The 21458-nt window shown below is 40.0% G+C and overlaps 1 protein-coding gene across 6 annotated transcripts in view; it reads right to left on the minus strand.

The window, feature by feature from the left end:
- PKNOX2 (PBX/knotted 1 homeobox 2) overlaps positions 1-21458 on the minus strand; it is a 275402-nt gene that overhangs the window by 215923 nt on the left and 38021 nt on the right. For 5 of the 6 annotated variants that reach the window (XM_081961087.1, XM_081961083.1, XM_081961086.1 and 2 more), the window contains exons 2-3: positions 20293-20396; positions 7461-7504 (exon numbers count right to left, since the gene is read on the minus strand). The gene's annotated coding sequence lies outside the window, so the exon portion shown is untranslated. Of the gene's footprint in view, positions 1-6234; positions 6256-7460; positions 7505-20292; positions 20397-21458 lie in introns of those variants that run through there. The other variant, XM_081961089.1, reaches the window with a different exon arrangement.

Raw genomic sequence — 21458 nt, forward strand, 5'->3', positions numbered from 1 at the left:
AGAACCTGTCAGAACTGGCTGAATACCACTTCTGATTAAGTAGCAGGTCAAGATTTATTGCTCAAACCTGTAGAAAAGAACCTAATCAACTAAAGAGGGGATGGATTCGGATTGTTTGCGACAACGTAATGACTCTAAGCGGATGACACACTTAACTCCTTCCCCCCACCCAACTCTGCTTTATCTTCTGCTGGCAGGAGAGAGTCTCAAATGCTGATGAAGAAAACTTTATTAATCAGTCCCAACTTGTTTCAAATATGACTTTTTCAAGGGCTCTCGGCTTAAATGGTGGAGATCTGTTGCCCTGAAAGCATTAGCACATTGCAGCTGAGGATTTAGGAAGAACTACTGATTTCAGGTCAATTGGTCTCATGCAAATTTACTAAATGCCATTTTAAAAGATGAACATTGAAAGTATGTTATAAGCTCTCAGGGCTCCAGTCCTATCTCTCAGCACTTTCTCTTTTGCTCTTATTTGTGGAGTTGTCTTATCCCAATGCACCCAAAACCCCTAGGTCAGATAAATCTGGTCTAGACTCTCTTTCTTGTGTTCTCCCCCAGCCAGCAGCTAACCTTGATTAACTCGTGAGAGCTAGTCTGGCATTTCTAAGGTGGCTCCCAACAGCCAGCATCCAAGGTTTTCCATCCTGCTGCCCCATCTCCCCTGTTGTGCAAGGAGAAAACCAGACACTTCAACCTTGAATGTCAGGGGGAAAAAAATCCTGATCATATTGGGGATACCTAGCATCAAAGGCTTATTTTCACAGAGATGTGCCCCCGCTTCCGAGATCAAAAGGGAAAATCCCTCCAGGAGGCTTAAGATAAATCGTGTGACAAAATTACCCACCCACCCCCAGTAGAAACCATTGTTTTGCAGTAACTGCGGCTCTCCTGCTGCTCCCTGGTTCTATCACCACAAGGATTTTGAGCTGGCAAACTGTCTTTGTCTTAGTGGCTTTACATTTCAGTGCAGGGATTGGGGCGGGGGGGTAGAAGGAAGGGAGGAAGGGAGGAAGGAAAGAGGCAGGGAAGAGAAAGAAGAAAGGATGGGAGGGAGGAAGAAAGAGGTAGGGAAAAGAAAGAAGAAAGGATGGGAGGAAGGGAGGAAGAGGCAGGCAAAAGAAGAAAGGAAGAAAGGATGAAAGGGAGGGAGGAGAGAAGATGCAGGGAAGGGAAGGGAAGGAAAAAGGATGGGAGGAAGGAAGGTACAAGGAAGCATCTTCTTCTTTCTACAAGGCAAAATGCTTCTTCATTTCATTCTGCAGCACAACCATCTGAGCTTTTCCCCAAAGCTTTTGTGCTCACCTAGCAAAGCAGGAACCATGCAAAGGGATTGATGCAATCTACCAGCGTGCTGTCAGTTGTACCAACTGGGGGGAGAGTGGGTGGGAGGCAGGCTTATAGCACATTTGCACTGACCTTTTTAAAGCCACTTGGTGCCCCTTCCTTTTTTATTATTATTACAAAAGTGTTCCAAAATAAATTCCAACCTGACCTCAGGTTGAAGTCCTGGCTTCCCGCAGAGATCTGCTCTGGGATTTTCAGTGTAACATGGACATCTTTTTGCACCCAAAAATTATGTGGAATTGCCTTTGCACTTCACAACTATTCTCATCTTCAGTCCTTGGAGCTAAATTCATAGTGAACTATGGTGGGGTTTACTATTTACTGAACACAGGACAATGATAGGCCACACAACGTGTTTTAGACTCATAGGCATCTGATGAAGTGAGCTGCAGCTCATGAATTTTTAATCCCTTTGTTAGTGGGAAAAGGTGCTTCCGGATTCCTGATTTTTTTCCCAAAGATGGACTAACATGGCTCTCCTCTTCCAAGGGCTAAAATGTGGCCCACGGAACACATTAATCCAACCCTAACCAAGCCACATTTCGACTTCATGCCCTCTCAATCTCTTGCATGCATAACAGATGGTGGTTTAGCTTTAAAACAAAGCAAAGCCCATAGCAGAGAGTGGGTTGATTCCATTCTATCATGAGATTTGAATGTGGAAACCCAGCCAAGGGATCTCGTGATGCGTTGAAATGCACAGCCAAAAGGAATTCCAAGAAAATGCTTTAATTGCACATTACCAAATGCAGCATTGGAAAGGTTCCTCTTTGCTGTGCTGGTCCCACTGCTAACATTTGGTCCATCTCAGAGTCTTTATATCTGTCCTGACCTTTGACATCGATGTTCCAAGGGGATGATCAAAGGGATTAGTTTCATAAAGAAAGCAAGAGGCGTTTTTTTCTTTTTTGCTAAAACAGCTGGTGAAACATCTTTTTTTTTCCCTTCCCCCAAATGGACGGAATGCGGATCTGGTTATCCAGCTTTCGGCATAATGCGTGTTGAGCTTCCCAGATCAATAACAAAGGTTCCAAAACAGGAAAGGCTCATGCAAACAGAGAATGGCTAGCAACGCTTCTGAAGAGAGAAAGGAAAAGAAACCGAGCCAATCAAAAGCCAAGCATAGCATCCGAGGGACACAGAAGGAAAGCAAAGAATATTCCCCACAGTAAGGATTGAAAGAGGTCTGCTGCAAAGATCTCCAGTAGCTAAGGTGGAGTTTTTATTGCTGATGGGTCTATCCATCTTTTTTTGTAAAAAAAAAAAAAAAAACATCCATAGATGAGGTTGCATTGACTTTTTAAAATTTACAAGGTCATCAAACAGCAGCCCCTGTGGTGCTTCTTGCAATGGCCATGCTTCTGCAAAACTCTTCAGTGGAGAAGACCTACTTCCAATAAAGCTACAAGTGTAGGTATAACCCAGCCATTCTGCAGACCTGTCCACACGCAAGATCAACCAGTGCTACCAGTGTGTGTCTTTCAAGGTTTCTCATCAGAAAGATTTCCTGCAGGAATCCCCCACTTGTTCCTTGAAGTCCCTTTGTGATAGTACTCCCAAAAGTGTTTTTCCAAAAGGCAACTGGGCTTTTTGTGTGTGTGTGTGTGTGTGTGTGTGTTTTTTCTTGAAAATGTTTCACTTCTCAACCAAGACGTTTCTAACTGAAAAAGCTTCATAGATGAGAAGCAAATTATTTTCCAGGAATAAAATCAAGAAAGTCCAGTTGCCTTTTGGAAAACGACTTTTGGGACAACTGTCCCCTGGATGATTTGAAAATCTCCATAGACAATTTGTGATAGTACTCTAACTGGGTTAGAGCCATTCGACGTGAACAATTCTTAGAAGGCAGAATGCCAGTGAGTGCATATAGCTCTCTCTCTCTACCCAAACGCTTACATTTTTGAAGCTTTCAGAGAAATCGAAGAACCTTTTGGAGGCTTGCCTTTGCTACTTAACATTTCCTGAAAGTCTAATCCTGGCTTTAAAAAAAAAACCATGAATTTTTGAATTGCAATACAGTCACTTTTCGGATGCCAGGATCAATCAGCCTCTGTCTATGATGTGACAGACATTCATAGAAGTGAAATAACTGAATCTAAAATATTGTACAAACCCCGAGAACAAAAGTATACTGTGAACAGATCTTCCATGTCTGCAAAAAAATAAATAAATCAGTAATTGATAGCTCACTTATCTGCTAAAATGCTGTCGTTGTTTTAATAGCATTCCTGAGATTGTTTCACTGTTTCCATAAGATCTAAACATTTTGATTACCATTCCTTCTGTGTGGGAGGACAGAATCCTTTGCCAGTCTCCTTCGCTTTGTACAATTTTAGCTATGACTAACAGATGAGCAACAAATGAATATTACTCTGCAGTCATAATTTGAACAGAAATCTGGCTGGATTTGGTGTGTAAGAATAAAACAGGAATATAAGAACAAAGAAAACGGCTTAATGGGAAATCCTCAACTTCTTTTCTCAGCCCTTCTTTTAGTCACCAAAATTACAACGGCATTGAAAAAAAGTAATTTACAATCAAAACTTCACGCTTATAGCAATAGCACTTATACTTGCATACCACTTCATAGTCCTTTACAGCCCTCTCTAAGCAGTTTACAGAGTAGGCCTCTTGCCCTTAACAATCTGGGCCCTCATTTTACCCACCTCGGAAGGATGGAAGGCTGAGTCAACCTTGAGCCTGGTGAGATTTGAACTGCCAAACTGCTGGCAAATGTCAGCCAGCCGAATTAATACTGCCATACTGGGTTCTAACTCCTGCGCCACCATGGCTCTATTGCAATATCCATTGCAATATCTCCATGGTCACGTGATCAATTTGAGCACTTGGCAATCGCGCCTGTATTTATGACCGTTGCACTGTCCCGGAGTCATGTGAGTCACCATTTGTGACCTTCACATCTGGCTTCTGACAAGACAAGTCAACGGGGAAGCTGAATTTGCTTAACGACCACATAAGACATTTAACAACTGCAATGATTTTTTAAATTTCTGTGACAAAAAAAGGTTGGAATCTTGGGCATGACTTACATAACAACTGCCTTACTTAGCAATGTTAAAGTCATCCCAATTGTGATTGTAAATCAAGGGCTGGTTATATGTATACTGATTTAGATTTAAGTTACGTTGAAGCTAATATTAGCTTTAACCACTAGAGGTGGTTCTCCAGAGTTCAAGGTGTTTCCAGCCCCACCTGTAGATGCTGGGACTAAACCTGGCATTTCTGCATGCAGGTATCAATGCTACTGTGCTGGGTTCCATAGGAATCTAGGAGTCTTGTATTGCCTTCTTCTCTGCAATGTACCACTCTTTTATTAATGCCTTTACGATGTCATAGAACAGGGGTGTCAAGTTCAAGGACCAGATGTGGCTCTGGAGGGCTGTGTGTGGCCCTCCCGAGCTCTGTTTTCACTGGCAGAGGGTTGCAGGATGCCGTCACAGCCGAAAATGGAGCTCAGGAGCCCGTTTTCACTGGCAGATCACTTGGGCCACCACAGGCGCCCCTGACAAGAGTGACGTCGAGCTGGCCACGCCCACCCTGGCCACACTCACACACACCCAAGGTCAAACACAACCCTGATGTGGCCCTCAATGAAATCGAGTTCGACACCCCTGTCATAGGATCATTCCATGGCAGTGTTTCTCAACCTTGGAAACTTTAAGATGTGTGGACTTCAACTCCCAGAATTCCCAGAGTTGAGCTAACATGCTGGCTGGGGAATCCCGGGAGTTGAAGTCCACACATCAGTGGTGGATTCGGACTGGTTCAGCTGAACCGGTAGTGGTTTGACAGCCCAAGTTGCTGGAACCGGCAGCAACCCAGGCCTGCCATGCCCCGGAATAGGGAGAACAATTTTTATTGCACTGTGCATCAAGCGTGCATGCACAGCTCATCCATGAGTGAACTGGCAGTAGTGCCTGCTGGAACCAACCCCTGCCACACATCTTAAATTTGTCTAGACTGAGAAATACTGTTCTATGACAAGATGATGCATCAATCCAAAACTGACTGTTAGGGGAGGGGAAAAAAGGCTACCAGCTTGCCATAGATTGTCCCAAACCTCCCCACATTTCTTACATGTCTTTGTCATACATTTGAAGACTTCTCTTTCTTTCAGAGGATCAAAGAGTGCTGAAAAAGGAACATTCAGTTCAACTTAAACTTTAATACAATATTCAAGAGCCCTGCTGGTTAAAGGGCAGTATTGCAGACTGCCCGGAGCCAGGAGTTCAATCAAGGTTGATTTGGCCTTCCATCCTTTCAAGGTCAGTCAAATGAGAATTCAGATTGTTGGGGGAAACGTGCTGACTTTGTAAACCATTTAGAGATGATCAGGGGAGGAAAAGATTCAACTGTTTAACCAAGATGAAGTCTGGTTCACAGGGAACCAAAAATTAGGAATCCAGGGGAGCAAAACAGAAAGACCACGCAGAAAATCAGATTGGAAGTGCGCATACAAAACATTAATCCCAAGAAATACTAACAGGAAATATTTGGTAGCATTTCTTCATCAAACAGGCTTCAAAGTTAAAGTCAGTTCTGAGCTAGTGAGTTCTTTGCCCAGAATATTCCAATTTGTATTTCTGGAGATTTGTAGAGAACCGGAGCTTCTTTACTCTATTCCTGGCCAATTCACAGCACTTACGTTGTTTATCCTCAGTCCCCTGTCTTTAAAATTTGTGGCAGGCCTTTTTGAGATGTTCTTCCTCCCCATCCCCAAATCATGTATGATTAGTTATTGACGCACATCAATTTACTTGACCGCAACAACCTTCCCTTCAATTCAGTCCACCAGATGATATTTTGGTTTTTGCCCCCAAACACACAAAGTTTTGATGTAGATTTAAACTAGGATGTAGCTATTACCATGTTCTCCATGTAGACAGTTTTAGTGCCTGGAAGCAGAAAGGAAGAGAAGTTGAACAGGCATATCGGAAGTAATCTAGGAGCATTTCTTCATAGTGACGTATAGCTTCTGCTAATGTTATCCCCGCCATGACTGAGGCCATTAACATATGTACCTATTACTGTTAGTGCATACCAATGGCTGAGTCATTAGTGGGGATCCTTCCTAGGATGACGGCAGCTTGACACTTTGGCAGACTCTGCCAAGCTCATACAAGTGTCACATTTGCCAACAGGCAACAAACGTGGCTCTCTGAGTTACAAACCTTTTGCTGGTCTGTGACCATAATAAATATTGATACTATTCATAAATAATAGAAAAGTTGGTCATTTCATGAGACTCTGCTTCCAGCCTTGTGCTTTGGATTTTAATTATCTGTGATTGACTTCATCCCCAGCTGAGAAGTCTCCCCAAGAGTTGGACTTAGATGTGATCGCAACATCCACTCTGCCTACCCTCAAAGGAAACGATGTCCAGGGTGCCAAAGGCGGAACGTGGCATGATTGCCCAATGATATAAGGCAGGGGTGTCCAAACTTGGCAACTTTAAGACTTGTGGACTTCAACTCTCAGAATTCCCCAGCCAGCAGAGCTGGCTGGGGAATTCTAGGAGTTGAAGTCTACAAGTCTTAAAGTTGCCAAGTTTGGACACCCCTGATATAAGGACTTCTGCTTTTGGCAGGGGGTTGGAACTAGAAGACCACCAAGGTCTCTTCCAGCCCTATGATTCTATGCTTCTACTTTGATTGACTGAGTTACAAATCAGAAGTCAACTTCCTTAAACAGGAGTTCTGAAAGTGTCAAGTCAGACCAGATACTGCTTTGAAAAGGAAGAATTCATTTGGCCTTTTCTATAAAGATGGTGAAGAAATCCAAGTAAATGCTGGCTATTAGCTTTGTCAACTTTATTTTTAGTATGTAGTTCAATTTTTTTAGAGTTCCACAGGATTGCAGAGCACAAAGAGATTTTGCACACTGTAGTTTGCGACCCAGAAAGTCCTAACTAAAGAAACAGATTCCCTATGAGCTTTTTTTCATCCAATCTGAACATATTAATTTTATTAAGCTTTAAAACAGTAAGGGTTACTTCGCTTATAAGACACCTTGTGGCATGGCAAAAACATCACACTTCTGATATGATTTTTAACATCCAAGGTCAGGATAATTTAGAAATAATTTTCACTTACCAGCTTGAAAGACAGACGTCTCAGGATCCAACTCCAGTAACCATCTGTGAATACAGCAAAGAATATTGCATTAGAAAGAGCCACAATCTCAGCAAAAATGGAACAACATTGACAGTGTTGGAAAAGGAAAAGGACAAATGCAAAGTTAGAAAGTCAAGACGTAATCAGAATTGTGAAAAGGTAATCAGATAACTAAATCAGAAACTAATTAATGAAGGGCTGAGCACTCTTTGGAAGTCTAAAGGATATGGGACTGAGTGTTGAAGTAGCAAGGAGATTTAGCCAAAAGATCAGGATTCTGCCTAATATTGAATATCTCCTTTAAAATGGTACCAGTAGTAATAAATCTTTAGAAAAACAAATGCCTCAATCTTTCACTTCAAAAATACCTGCTAATTGATGAAAATATGTTTACAACTAACCCATCATCGAAGGTTAAAGCAAGATGGAAAGTTTAACTTCTGATGTATTTAAACTGCATTTCTTCATTAACTGGGTTCTTTTATTTAATTTCTTGTCACCATTGCTTTGAAAGGAAACACAGTTTTTACAGCTGCCTTTTGCTGCAGTGGAATTTTGTTTTATGACTGACTTTAGTCTGTAAAAGTTTTATACTGTTTTACGTCATTAGATCTGAAGATTCCCACCATTAAATTAAAATCCTCAAATATGATACAGTGAGTGGAACACTAAGATTCAAGCCAGCCAAAGCTCAGTTCAAACTTTCTGTCAGCAATAGTGCTCATAAGACATATAAAATAAATCTCTGATAAATTTCTTTAGGAATGGATATATGCAAGAGTTCAAATAGTCTCTGTTTCAGCATTGAGAGGTGTAACTAATACATTGGTTATCATCCATCTTTCTCAGATCAAAACCTTCACAAAAATGTGTATGAGCAACACGCTCAAGAATAAATACATCTATAAAAGTTACACATTGAAAAATGTAGAACATGGTGGTGCAGTGGTTAGAATGCAGAATTGCAGGTTGATTCTGCCCACAGCCAGGAGTTCAATCCTGACCGACTCATGATTGACTCAGCCTTCCATTCTTCCGAGGTCAGTAAAATGAGGACCCAGATTGTTGGGGGCAAGATGCTAACATTGTAAACCACTTAGAGAGGACTCTAAAGCACCGCGAAGTGGTATATAAGTCTAAGTGTTATATGGTGATGTAAACAGTGCTTACATCGGAAAAATATCAATTTACAAAAGTGCATCCTGGAAATTGATGATAATCAGGGAAATGTATATTAAAGGGCAAGTTTTATCAAAGAATAAATGTGAACCACTATACATATTATATTTAAGCGAAGCTACTGTATGTACAGAAGCACTGAATGATAGAAAACATACCTACCCCCAAAATCTAGAATTTTAAAGCCTTGCTAGATTAAATTACTTTATGTGATTTAGAGAATTATATAAAGAAATAAAGAAAACAAGAAAGTGCAGGTTTAGAGTATAACTCCTTTTTTGCAAAAATATTAGAAGCTTCTGGTTAACAAGCTAGCCATTCATGATTAATTTATTACATCCATCTTGGGCATTTTTTTCCCAGTTTGTGCACGGTTACCCAATGGGAAACTTCATATGTATCTGTCCTTTACCACAAAATATCTCGTGTGAAAGAGCTCATAATCTTCCAGAGCTTACAAATCTTCTTCTTCTTTTGCCTCCTTCCACTCCTCAGCCTCCCATTACCACAAATTGTTCCTCTACACCCTCCCTCCCATCCCTCTTCTGCACTGACCCATTGTTCAAAGCAATGCCTTAAACAGTTCATATTTTGTTAATTGTACAAGCCTAATGAAGGAGTGTATTGGCAAGAAGGGGAGGGTAACGGCCATCAGGCCAGCAATAAAACAAAATTAATGGTCCATAGAAAGAAATCATGTCCACTTAATATCAGCTTTGAAACTCTAATAAAATAATGTGATATCAACAGCAGCAGTGCGTTCTGTCTCATTCTCAGACACTCATACACAATGTACGCAGATTGCTTACACCACATTAAATCACTCATAAAACAGACCCAGTTCAACTGAAGCTCACAAGATCCTCCAGGGAACATAGCAGACCAGAAATATGTTGTGTAAGGATCATTACCAGCATGCACAGCTGTAGTAACACCCACAAAATCCAGCCCAGAGGCAACACAGGGGGGAGAGGAGTGTTTCTGGAATAGAGAATGAGGTCTCCATCAGGGCTTCAGTAACCCTTTCAAAAAATGTTGTTCTACTGAACGCTTTGGAAACTCAAAGCCGGAAAGCTGGCTTCACAGCAGATAATGCTGGAGAGAAGGAGAAGGAGAGAACTTCAGACTTTCCACGGGTGATGCTATTATGTCACCAGGAGTAAGACAAAAGGCAATACTTGGAAGATAACTGACTTTGGAAATTCTATCAAACTAGTAGAGAAAGTTCATGAAATCTAGGTGGTTGGAGTATATAATTGTCTTACCTCTTTCTTGACAAGGTAGGTAAAGGAATTAAGTGAACGTCCTTGCTTTTAATTATCACCTGTTAAACCACATGCTAAATTCTATGATTTCAGTAATATCCCAAGAGAATATATCATTGCAAAAATCCCTTCCATCTGGGTTTTTCAATAGTGGAGCTCTTGCAGTGTCACCCCAATAGGGAAGACTGACTCAAGCTTTCCCTTACTTGCCCCAACAAATGGTAAGAAAGATCCTACTGAAGGATCAGCTCCTACAGCATCATTCTTTGGGCGGCCTGGTAGCTTTTTACCATCTCTATCTAGATTTCTTTTTCAAGGGAGTTCCATCAGAGTTGAGCTCAATTTCTGATGATTTCATGGACACAACTATGAAGATTTTCTTGATGTTCTTCTAGTCTGGTTAACATCCCTGGTGTTCGTCTCATCCAAGTACTAACCAGATCTGGCCCTGCATAACTTCTACGCTCCTAGATATTTTGGCTGAGCATTGCTAATTCCTTATTCAGTTTTTATTTTTATTCAAAGGGGATGTTCTTGCACTGAATTATCGTTCCTTATAATGATTCATCTAATGAATCAGAGTCCAATCACAGAGAGGTTCCATGTGGATTAGATCACTACCATGTTCCAACACAGATCAACTCTATTTCTTTGGAAAGCCAAACAGAAAGGGAGTCTTTGGAAACCCCAAAACCGAACAGAAAGGTGGAAAATATTCTTCACTGCATTGTGATCCAATCACAACTTTCAGGCACATACAGCCTCTCTATAAAAGATTCTGGTTGTATGCCAAAACAAATCTAATACTCTATCAAGGGCCACTAGATGTAGGTAAATAATGCCTTCACCACAACAAGATTAACAAAATTACCCCATCTGGAAAATGCAGACCAAGGTAAATTAACAAGTGGTGGCTACAATAGAAGAAAATCATCTGCAACCATGCATAGCCAATGGTGTTTTTAAAAGGCAGTAAAAGCAAAGGTATATACATTCTTATTGTTAAAATGCAATTAGAACTTCCCTTGATATATACCACCTCTGGTCACAATGGCACGTTCCATGCTGTAGACGCAATTAAAAAAACTCAGCTAACCAACTTATACTGTTTTCCAGGCTGCTCAGTGAAAACCCAGGCATTAAAGTGACATTTCTGTCACATCTGAACTCCCTAACTAATTCAGAATAATCTACTTTTAATGGAAAGCAATACATAAGAGGTAGTGACATTTGGCTGAGTTCGTCTTTGTTTTAAGCTCCAAGTGTCTTGGAAGTTACCAAAGTTCCCAATAAACGTATTATTTCTGCACAAGCTGGGTATATTACCATAAATATCTACAGAGTTTTGAGAGGCATTTTATGGCATTTCTTTTTATTTCAGGCTCCTGTGTTCCATATAGGAAACTATAAAAATAAGCATGTCTTCCATTACATTGGCTAGTAACCAACATTTTTGTGCAGTGGTGAATTCTCTTACTTATTCTAAAATAAATATTCAGTACATCCATTAAGGGTGGTCTCTTTTGGTCTCTTTTTTTTATTACTAGACGAGAGGCCTGTAAGAAATTGCCCCAAAATAACAATTCAAGTGGCATCAGATTTCAAAGGACCAGAACAATTAGATCTTCTGCATCTTGCAGTCACTCCAGGATCGGCAGAGATGGTTCTTCAAACCATCCTTTTTAAAGCATCACCTATCGGAATTCTGAAGTTCAAAGACACACAGAGAAAGAGACATACACAAACATAGGCATTTATATTTAGCTGGGTACCTTCACTCACCCATAAATTGCTTACTGATGATATGATCCAAAGATATAACTTATTCCTCTGCTGCACACTGAATGATTGCAATCAATATTGTTTAAAATCAAAATGCACTTTTATTTGACGAATAGTTCCACCGACTCTGGTGGAATTTATCTCCAAACATACTTTGAGATCCTAGTGACTAGAAAGAGATGAATGATTGTTGGGAAAGTTGATAGTTATATTATAGAGACAACTACTGGCTGTAATAGCCACACTTATCTTGATATTGTTTCGGGCCTGGGTTTTAAAGCAATGTCTTAAAACCCTCCAAAGCTGTTGAACCAGTAACCATCAAGGCATGTAGTGTCCACCAAGGGCCAGGATAGGTTTATATATGTCTCCTGATATCCTTTCAACCCTGAGATTTGATAAAACAAAGGAGGACATCAAACAAAGGCTAAAAAAAAAAAACGGGACTTCGAAATAACTTTGCAGTTGCCCAAAGCTATATCAACTTTATAACAAATCAAGGAAATTGCAACCCACACAATATTGTATCGATATAAGTTATCCAATTCAATATTGCTGGGGCTTCTCTATATTGTGGCCCAATGCCTTTCCCTCTGTAATCAGGGATGCACTTATAGCAAGATAACAAGAGAGACTCCCTTTCTTATTGAAGATGCCCCTGGGCCTTTGATGAAATTGAAAGCTGAGAACATGCCTTTTTTGCAGTGCTTGATTTCATAAGGAATCAGCGTGCCCAAGTTATCCAACTCTTAATAGAGAAATTGTCTGGCCATTCAAACCAATGATATTTAAGAACGGTTCCAAAATGATAAGCACTCTGAAATAGCTTATACAAATGCTACATTTATAGTCCAGTCTATAAAGCTTTACTATATCCAAACTCAACATCTTCACCAATTTATTAGAATTTGCTGATATCTGAGGTTGTATGCGGTTGTTTTTTAAGTTTTATGATCTAGTCTTGGAATGTAATTCATCAAAGTCCCGGAAAAGTCTTATGAAACAAACTTTAGTCTCCCAAAGATGCTTTTTCAAAAGGCATGTATGTATGTATGTATGTATGTATGTATGTATGTATGTATGTATGTATGTATATGAGTGTGTGTGTATCATATATTTTGTTTGAAATGAGGATTTCCAATAGATCCATGACTTCACCTTTACCATCCAAAGATCTACTTAATGTTCATCCCCAGTCCTCTGGGCACTTATGAAAGATTAAAAATGTTCCTTGCTTACTAAACAACTTATTCCCCCGATAAAATAACATCACACTTTCGGCCTGACCCTGACATCCAACCCCATCCTGGGAAGCTTGTCAATACATTCTTGTGAAATGTTTTCAGACCTCCCTTTTGAAGCATGGCTTTTGTAAAGTCTGCTCAGACCTTCAACTATGCTCTCCAACTTTAAAAGGAAAGAACTCAGTAAAGGGGATTTGACAGGAAGAATTATTCAAGATGCATAAGACTCATGCATTTTTAATGCTCATTCTGAACTCTAGAAGTCGAGGTCGGAAGACACATTTGTCTAGGGGAAAAAATCAGTTAACTATCTTTTTTCCAGTTCTGGAGTTGAATTTGCTTCCGACACCAACAACCCTATTCTACTAATTTGCCTACATTTGATTTGAAGGCTTTATGTTTTATAGGATTATTTCTACAGAAAATAAACCAGCTGATACAGCAGACAATCCCAACTAAAAATGTAGAGGAAATCATGTATTTGTTTTATATAGTTGAAATGTTAGGCTTCCAATGAACTCTGTGGAGGGAGGGAGGAAGGAAGGTTTAGCACAGACATGACCAAGAGGGGTTACTGGTCCTCTCTGAACTTGATTGTTTTCTTGCAGGCATTTTGTTATCCAAACTAGGTAACATCATTCTCTGTCGGTAGATGACAAAGACTTGTAAATAATCTGGGGCTGAGTGCATTTTCAAACACATGTAATCATGGTAAGGCATTATTAAAATGCCTTCATTAATAAGCCTTTTCTTCTGAACATTAGGAGAGAAAAACAAGATGGAAACTAATGCTTTGGTGATTTATGACTTACTGGTTGTCAACATGGCAGGAGGTTTTCTAAGAGCTAGCAGGGAAGCGTTAAAGAAATATTAGTTGATGGAACTGGATCTTAAGTTAACAGAATGATTTCTTAATTCAACTTCTTCACAGGGGACTAAAAGTGTGCACATACAAACACATGAGTTATATCTCCTAACATCTGACAGAAGATAACAAATGTGTCTGGTTGTCTGCTGTAGAATTGGGCAAGGGGAGGAAGAGCAAGGAACAGGGAGGGATACATCATCACTCAGAGAAGGGAAAATACTGAACTCTACGTTGTAAGATTGTTCAGCCTCTTATGCATCCAGAGACCCGCATTCAAAACCAGTAAGAGGATTTACAAAATTCCCAGTATATAATAAGCATTTAAGTAGGTTCTTTTTCTCAGTGACATCTTGCTCTTCAAGCAAATGCTGATTGTTTGCCCAAGGTGGGCCCTTAGCAGATCCCAAAGACCACAATATCAAGGTTGGCTTAGAATTAAATTTCACAAATATTAGAGACAAGAACTAACTCTTTGGGTACCAATAAAATATGGAAAACAAAATATCAAATTAGTTATATAGAATCTGCCCATCTGGTAACCCAAGTTTCTGCATTATTTTGACTGTTAATCCAAGTCCTTTCTATAACAATTTCCATAGCACATGAATAAAAATCTTGATACTAATCAGCAAATTTGGTCCCTCTAAAAAAACCTTGGATAATTGAATTATCAAATTTTAAACATAGCATTTTTAGTATTTCCAGGATAAAGGTACTTTGGATCTAACAAAACTTTTACTGCGGTAAAATCCCCCTGTTTGGGGACTCAAACTTTTCATTGTCCATGAAAAGAAAGGGTAAAGAGGGAGATAAGGGAGATATGAATCTTTCAGGAATTGTTGAACTACTATTCCCAACATAATTGTTAGGCACAAAGGATCAGGGCCATATATTAAATTTTAGTGTAGAAGATTTATTGCTTAAGCTTATACACAAAAATCTAGTCAACTAAAGTTCAGTACTAAACTGGCACCAGATAAGGGTCAACAGAATTCAAGACAGATTGAATTTAGACTACTTATGGGAATGTAATGATTTTTAACTGATGACATGCTTAACTCCAGCTCTGATTGCTCTTCTCCTACAAATGGCCAGGACTGCGGGGAACTGTATTTCAGAAACATTTGGAGGGCCACAAATCTCCACCCCTAAGAAGTGGAAAAGTCACGCAGGGCCACACAATGTATCCTTAAGTAGTCAAAGGAGAAGCAAAGTTTAGAAATATCTGAGCTTATCATGCCTCAATGCATTTCAAAAATGTTGTTGTTTGTTTCCATTTTCAGAGTTGGCAGGAGAGATTGGACCTTAAGTTTACCTCGCCTTTCTTCACCTTGATCTTCTTCAGATGCTTTGAAGTTCAGATCTCTCTTATCCAGGATTATATATTTTTGAAGTCTAATACTTTTGGTCAGCATAAGAATGGGGGAAACTGCTCTGTGCAATTCGGATTCTGGATTCACTGATGTAGCCAACAACTGTGGGGAACAAAAATGCCCCTGGGAATGACATTATGTCCTGATGTAGTGTCATTCCCACTGAGACATTCTCAGTAAGGAATGTCCCCAAGCTGCCATTAGTTGCAGTTCCACGGTCTCTGAAGTAGTGGAAAGCACTCTTTAAAAAGCAGTTAAAAGAAAACAGTACAGCCCACTTAATGATAACCCTCCCTTCCTTCCAAATTAACACTTTTCTACTGCTACCCTGAAATATCAGTAAAACATTTTTTGAAGAATGCAATAAATAAATAATTCAGAAGTCACTTTTTCTTCTCAGGAATTGTTTTAAAAAAAATTTCTGGCTACTGGGCATCGAAAATAAATTAATTAATTAAATCAAAGACACCAAACCTCACAACTGAAGAATTAATTTAGCCCGAGAATTAGTTTAGCTGAGAATACAAAACCTGGGATTAGATAAACCAAACTCATCTGTCTTAATGTAAGGCAACTTTCATTCTTCACTGGGTTATTTCCTTTACATTCGCAAAGATGCTTTCTTGTTTTTAAACAGAAATGTTAGGAACAGATTTGCCTTTTATTTTCATCAATCCCTTGTCACAGGATGTTGCAAACTGCAAAAACGAAGGGGGGAAAAAAACTTTCTAAAAAGGGGGGGGAAAAACCCCATCCTTCGAGGGATGATCTCCGTGTAGAATTTAAATGACTCCTTAATTCGAGAGACCGATTGCCAAGGGGGGAAACGTTACGATAAACACTGATTTTCTCACAGTGTCCCAGAGATATACTGAGAACTACCTATATCCGCCCTGCACAGGGAGGTAAGCATTTATCAGTAATTGGGCATGTTTAAACAAGCATAAAAGGAACTGAATAAGTAATGAGATTATTGCTGTGTCCCTAAAGACTGTAACAAAGGAAACAGAACCATGCTTACTGCACAATGTTGAGTAAGCACAATTCCTCTCTGGTAAAGCTTCGTGCATACAATTCTTTCTTTGAATACAAGTACCAGTACAAGTACGGTAGTTCTTGATGTACAGATCTGGGATCTGGGAGCCTGGGATTTCCATTCTAAGTCAGGATAGTTGTACATCAAGGCACCCATACGTATGACCTGATTTTGCGATCTTTCTTGCAAAAGTCATAAAGTGAGTCCATTCAGGGGGCCCTTGGGGCTCTCTGAGCTTGCTTGTTTTTGTGCAGACATTTCATTACCCTAACTAGGTAACATCATCAGTGCTCCTGGTAGTAAGGAGTGCTGTTTGCTGTCAGTTTATATTCTGGTGACTTGCTTGTCTATGTGGGCGAGGGAGGTCTTAGGGAATCTTTGGTTGGGCTCTTTACTGATGGCTCTTTGGCAGTTTCTTGATTGGGGTATTGCTTATTTGATTGTTGGTCTGAAGTTAACCTTGGAGCTCCTGGATGCCCGGCTGTCCATGGATGACCATGTGACAGCCGTGGCAAGGGGGGCGTTCCACCAGGTCCGCCTGGTGCGCCAATTGCGCCCCCTACTGGACCGGGATGCCTTACGCACGGTCACTCATGCGCTGGTGACGTCTCGCTTGGACTACTGTAACGCTCTCTACATGGGGCTTCCCTTGAAATGCACCCGGAGGCTACAGTTGGTCCAGAATGCAGCCGCGCGGGTAATTATGGGGAGTACTAGGTACTCCCATGTGACACCGTTCCTGCGCGAGCTGCACTGGCTTCCTGTGGTCTATCGGGTGCGTTTCAAGGTTTTGATAACGATCTTCAAAGCGCTCCATGGCTCAGGACCTAGTTACTTGCGGGATCGTATTCTGCCCCATACTCCCTGCGACCAATCCGCTCGCACAGAGAGGGTCTCCTCCAGGTGCCGTCCACCAGGCAGTGCCGGGGGGCGGCGCCTAGGAGTAGAGCCTTCTCTGTGGTGGGCCCAGCCCTGTGGAATGACCTCTCCCCGGATATTAGGAATACCTCTGACCTCCGCTCCTTTCGTGTAAAGCTCAAGACCCACCTATTTCAAGTAGCTGGCCTGGCTCAACTTTGATCCAACTATATCGCTCCTGACGGGTTTTTTTATTTGGGGTATTTTAATTGTATTTAATTATTTTAGGGGTTTTTAAACATTGTGTTTTTAATTGTTTTTTATTCATCAGCTCACCTCCTCCTTGTATATGTATATGTCTTGGTATACGTTTTTGTTATATGTATGTTTGTCTATATATTTATTTCCTATGTTTTGTTGTACGCCGCCCCGAGTCCTTCGGGAGAGGGTGCGGCTAAGAAATAAATATTTATTATTATTATTATTATTATTATTATTATTATTTTAAATTTGGGGAGCTCATGGGGGTCCTACTTTCCCCAGGCCCTATTTCACCAATCCTGCAATATACAGCTCACTGTAATTTACTGCTGATAGTCTAATGCCTTGATGGCATTAAACATTTATTGATAATAGCTGCTACTCTCTGTTTATGAGGTTGCCTTAGGGAAGAGGGCCACAGCAGACAAAAGGAGCAAACACTTCAGATATATAACATTGAACTCCCTCTTATCTCCTGCTAAGAAAGGATTTGAGATAGAAGAACTGGAAATCTTTGGCATGAAGTCTTGGTGAGTTACTGGCAACCTGAATGAGTAATATCTCCTGAAAGAAACCAGTGGCTTGAAGTTCCTCTGAACAGCTTAGCTGATGAGAAAACTAGCAATTATTGTGGCTTGTTCTGCATAAAAGCCATGGAAAAGAGAAGTAGGTGGTAGGATGGCTGGGAGAATGGATGTGGCTTTGCTATTGGTTCCTAGTGATTGCTGCATCAAAAGAAGGGCTTACTCTGTACATCTCAAGATAATTGATCTGGGATTGGACATTTCAAGAAAGAATATTCTGGGCTGGTCGATTGGATCAAGGACCTTGTGGTTTTCCACAAATGCACCAGTAAAAAAGTTGTAAAATGCAGTCAGATGTATAAAGACCAACAATCATTTTAGTCTCCCCAATAACTATATACCTGGATCGTCCATCCTTTCATTTTCAAGAACAAATATCCCAATGTTCAATGTTTGGTAAGAGAGAGTTGAGCAGGCTACATTTACTGTATATACCACTTTATTTTATTTATCACTCAGTGCAATTAAAAGCAAACAAATCTTTTGCATTTGTATAATAACATGCAACTGTTAAAAACAAATTCAAATTTCAATTGTGGTTCTTGACAAACCTGCTAAATGGCCCTTAATCCAAAAAAAACAGATGTTCAACATTGCCTTATCCGCTCACTCAACAGCTGGATAAGGCTTTAGGTTATCATCCTAATCTATTTTACAAGGTTGTTGATGATAAAAACACATAATGTATGGAAAGTGTATGGCACATTCAAGCCCATTTATTCAAGCATTTTTATGACTGTACAGTCCAGTCCTGGAAATTTCAAGGAGAGGCTTTACATGCAATCTGATTCTTTTGGATGGAAATAGTGACAGTAATACACATTCCAAAGACATTGTGTATGCATGCACTGGTGTGCACATACACAAACACGCTCTTTGACAGAGAGGTAGACAAACATAAATAAGTAAAGAAGCTGCCAAAGAAGGTTGAAAGCCCATAGAGTTCAATTCTACCTATGGATCTAGGCTGCATTTTAATCTGGCCTTGAAGACAGAATTCATCCTTGGGGTATTTTAAACTTCTGAAGTTCACATTTAATTCCCTAGCGGCAAAGAAGACTTAGGGATTCTTCTCCTGTTCAATGGATTGGTAAGAGACAAAGGTCAATGGGAACCTGTCTCTTCTGCAACCTTTAGCCCCCGAAAGAAGTGATTTTAAGTGGTCTCTGTGGGATAAGCAACATCCATGCAGTTTCTGAAGCATCTTCATATTGAACTTGTAGCAGAGGAGAAGAAAAACACACTATTTGGAGTGCTCGCAATAGGAAAAGAAAGGAAGAGCTATCCAGTTCTTGACAGTCACTGTAAATTCTTTGGGGGACATTTCTGTGGTGTTATTTCTTTTCTAACGATAAAAAAGGGCAAGAATTTTATAGTAAGCAAAAATGGGATTTATTATATGACCATTAACCTATGGAGCTGCGAAGTGCTACCAAATTATTCTTGAAATACAGGTAGTCCTCGACTTACAATAATCCCTTTAGTGACCATGCAAAGTTAAGAAAGCACTGGAAAAAAAAGGCTCTAGGCTAAATGAAAGGTATCAGTATTGTTACACAGTACCTGATTCTAACCTGTGAAAAATGAAGTTGCAAGATTTGAGTTCCTAAAATAATATCCTCTCAATATAATTCTGGAATGATCAGTTAACTACTGGTTAATTCATAACCAGAATTCTTATGCTTTATATCCATGCAAAAAAGATTGATTAGAGCTGTGGTGGCATAGTGGTTAAATTGCAGTACTGCAGGCTAATTCTGCTGACTGCCAGCAGTATGATTCACACTGGCTCGAGGTTGACTCAGCCTTCCATCCTTCCAGTGGTCAGTAAAATGAGGACCCAGATTATTGGGGTAATACGTTGACTTTGTAAACTGCTTAGAAAGGGCTATAAAGCACAGTGAAACAATATATATGCTGTTAGGTGCCACATTTTTTTCAAAAAAAAAAGTCAATGAAAACACTAAGAAACACTGGACACGGGTGAATCCTTATTGCTTTTTGGGGGGGGGGGTGCAGTGGTTAGAATGCAGTACTTCAGGCTACCTCTGCTGCCAGCAGTTGCGCAGTTTGATTCTCACTGGCTCAAGGTTGACTCAGCCTTCCATCCTTTCTAGGTGGGTCAAATGAGGACCCAGATTGCTGGGGGCAAAGTACTGACTCTGTAAACCACTTGGGGCGGGGGATAGGAAGGCTGTAAAGCATTGTGAAACGGTATATAATTCTAAGTGCTATTGCTATTAAGTTTAGAATATACATTCCCTGCACATGGAACTGATTGGTGTGGAATAGAGAGGAGATACATCGTCCACAGACCTAGAAAAGAATGGTTTTTAAATGCAAGTATAAAGATTCACATACCATTCTTGATTGCTTGGTTGGTGGAGAAATACAGCTTGTACTCCTAAACGTATCTTCCAAATCACAAACATGTGCACTTATACGGTGATCAGTAACTCTGCTGTCTGTGGAGAAGAATGAAAGCTTTCTTTAAAAAAAACAAAAACCAAATCTATACCCAGGAGCCCAAGAAGGAACACACAAACATCTAAAAGGAATTTGAGGAAGGCGATAACCAGATAAAATATATGGCAAGTGCACCTACATCAGTTCCAGAATTAAGTGCTTAAGGTAGAATTGAAGTGGCATGGAAAGAAGGCCAAAAAGAGTAACAGAATTCAAGGGATTTATTTATAAGTAGAACTTGTTTAACCTCTGAAATTTACCGTTTTGTACATTTTGCAAGAGTTGTCGGCTGTACTGTTAGTAAGGCACTTTACAAGGCTAAACCGCATACAGAAATGTATGTTGAAAGATAAAATGTATACCAAAATAGTTATTAAATATTTAAATGCAAATTTCAGTTTTGAAAACTAAAAAAAATATCAGCAAGGGAACAGGGCATGACAAACATGTCTGAGATTAACAGAGACACAAAAGTTTAACCTGCTCTTCCCCGGTCCAATAATCCCAAGTGTTGGGAGGTGAGATTCTCACAAATGGGGGGTTGGGGGGGATGACAAAAGATTGAGGTAGGCAGCCATACTACTAGCTTCATATTCCAAGCTTGGATCTAAGCCAAAAAAGCATCTTCCACTTAAGAAAAGGGCATAAGCAGATTCAGAGGAATCTCGAAGTGTTCAAAAATGTAACACCAACATCATTATTGAAAAATTAAAAAGGGGAGAGGCCTAAATAATGTAATACAAGAAGTACTCAACTTACAACAGTTCATTTACTGAGCAAAGTTACAACAGCACAGAAAAAAGTGACCCTTGACCATTTTTCACACTTAAGTTGCATAGTCGAAATTTGGATGCTTGGCAACTGGTTCATATTTATGACGGTTGCAGTGTCCTGTCTTGCAACCTTCTGACAAGCAAAAATCAGTGGGCAAGACAGATTCCTTTACTAACAACTGCCATGGTTCACTTAACAATCATGGCACAAAAATAAGCGCCATAAAATGGGGCAAAATTCATTTAACAACAGAAATGTTGGGTTCATTTGTGGTTGTAAATTGAGGA

This window comes from Natrix helvetica (genome assembly GCF_964273705.1).
Source record: "Natrix helvetica genome assembly, chromosome: 8".
Taxonomy (NCBI): domain Eukaryota; kingdom Metazoa; phylum Chordata; class Lepidosauria; order Squamata; family Natricidae; genus Natrix; species Natrix helvetica.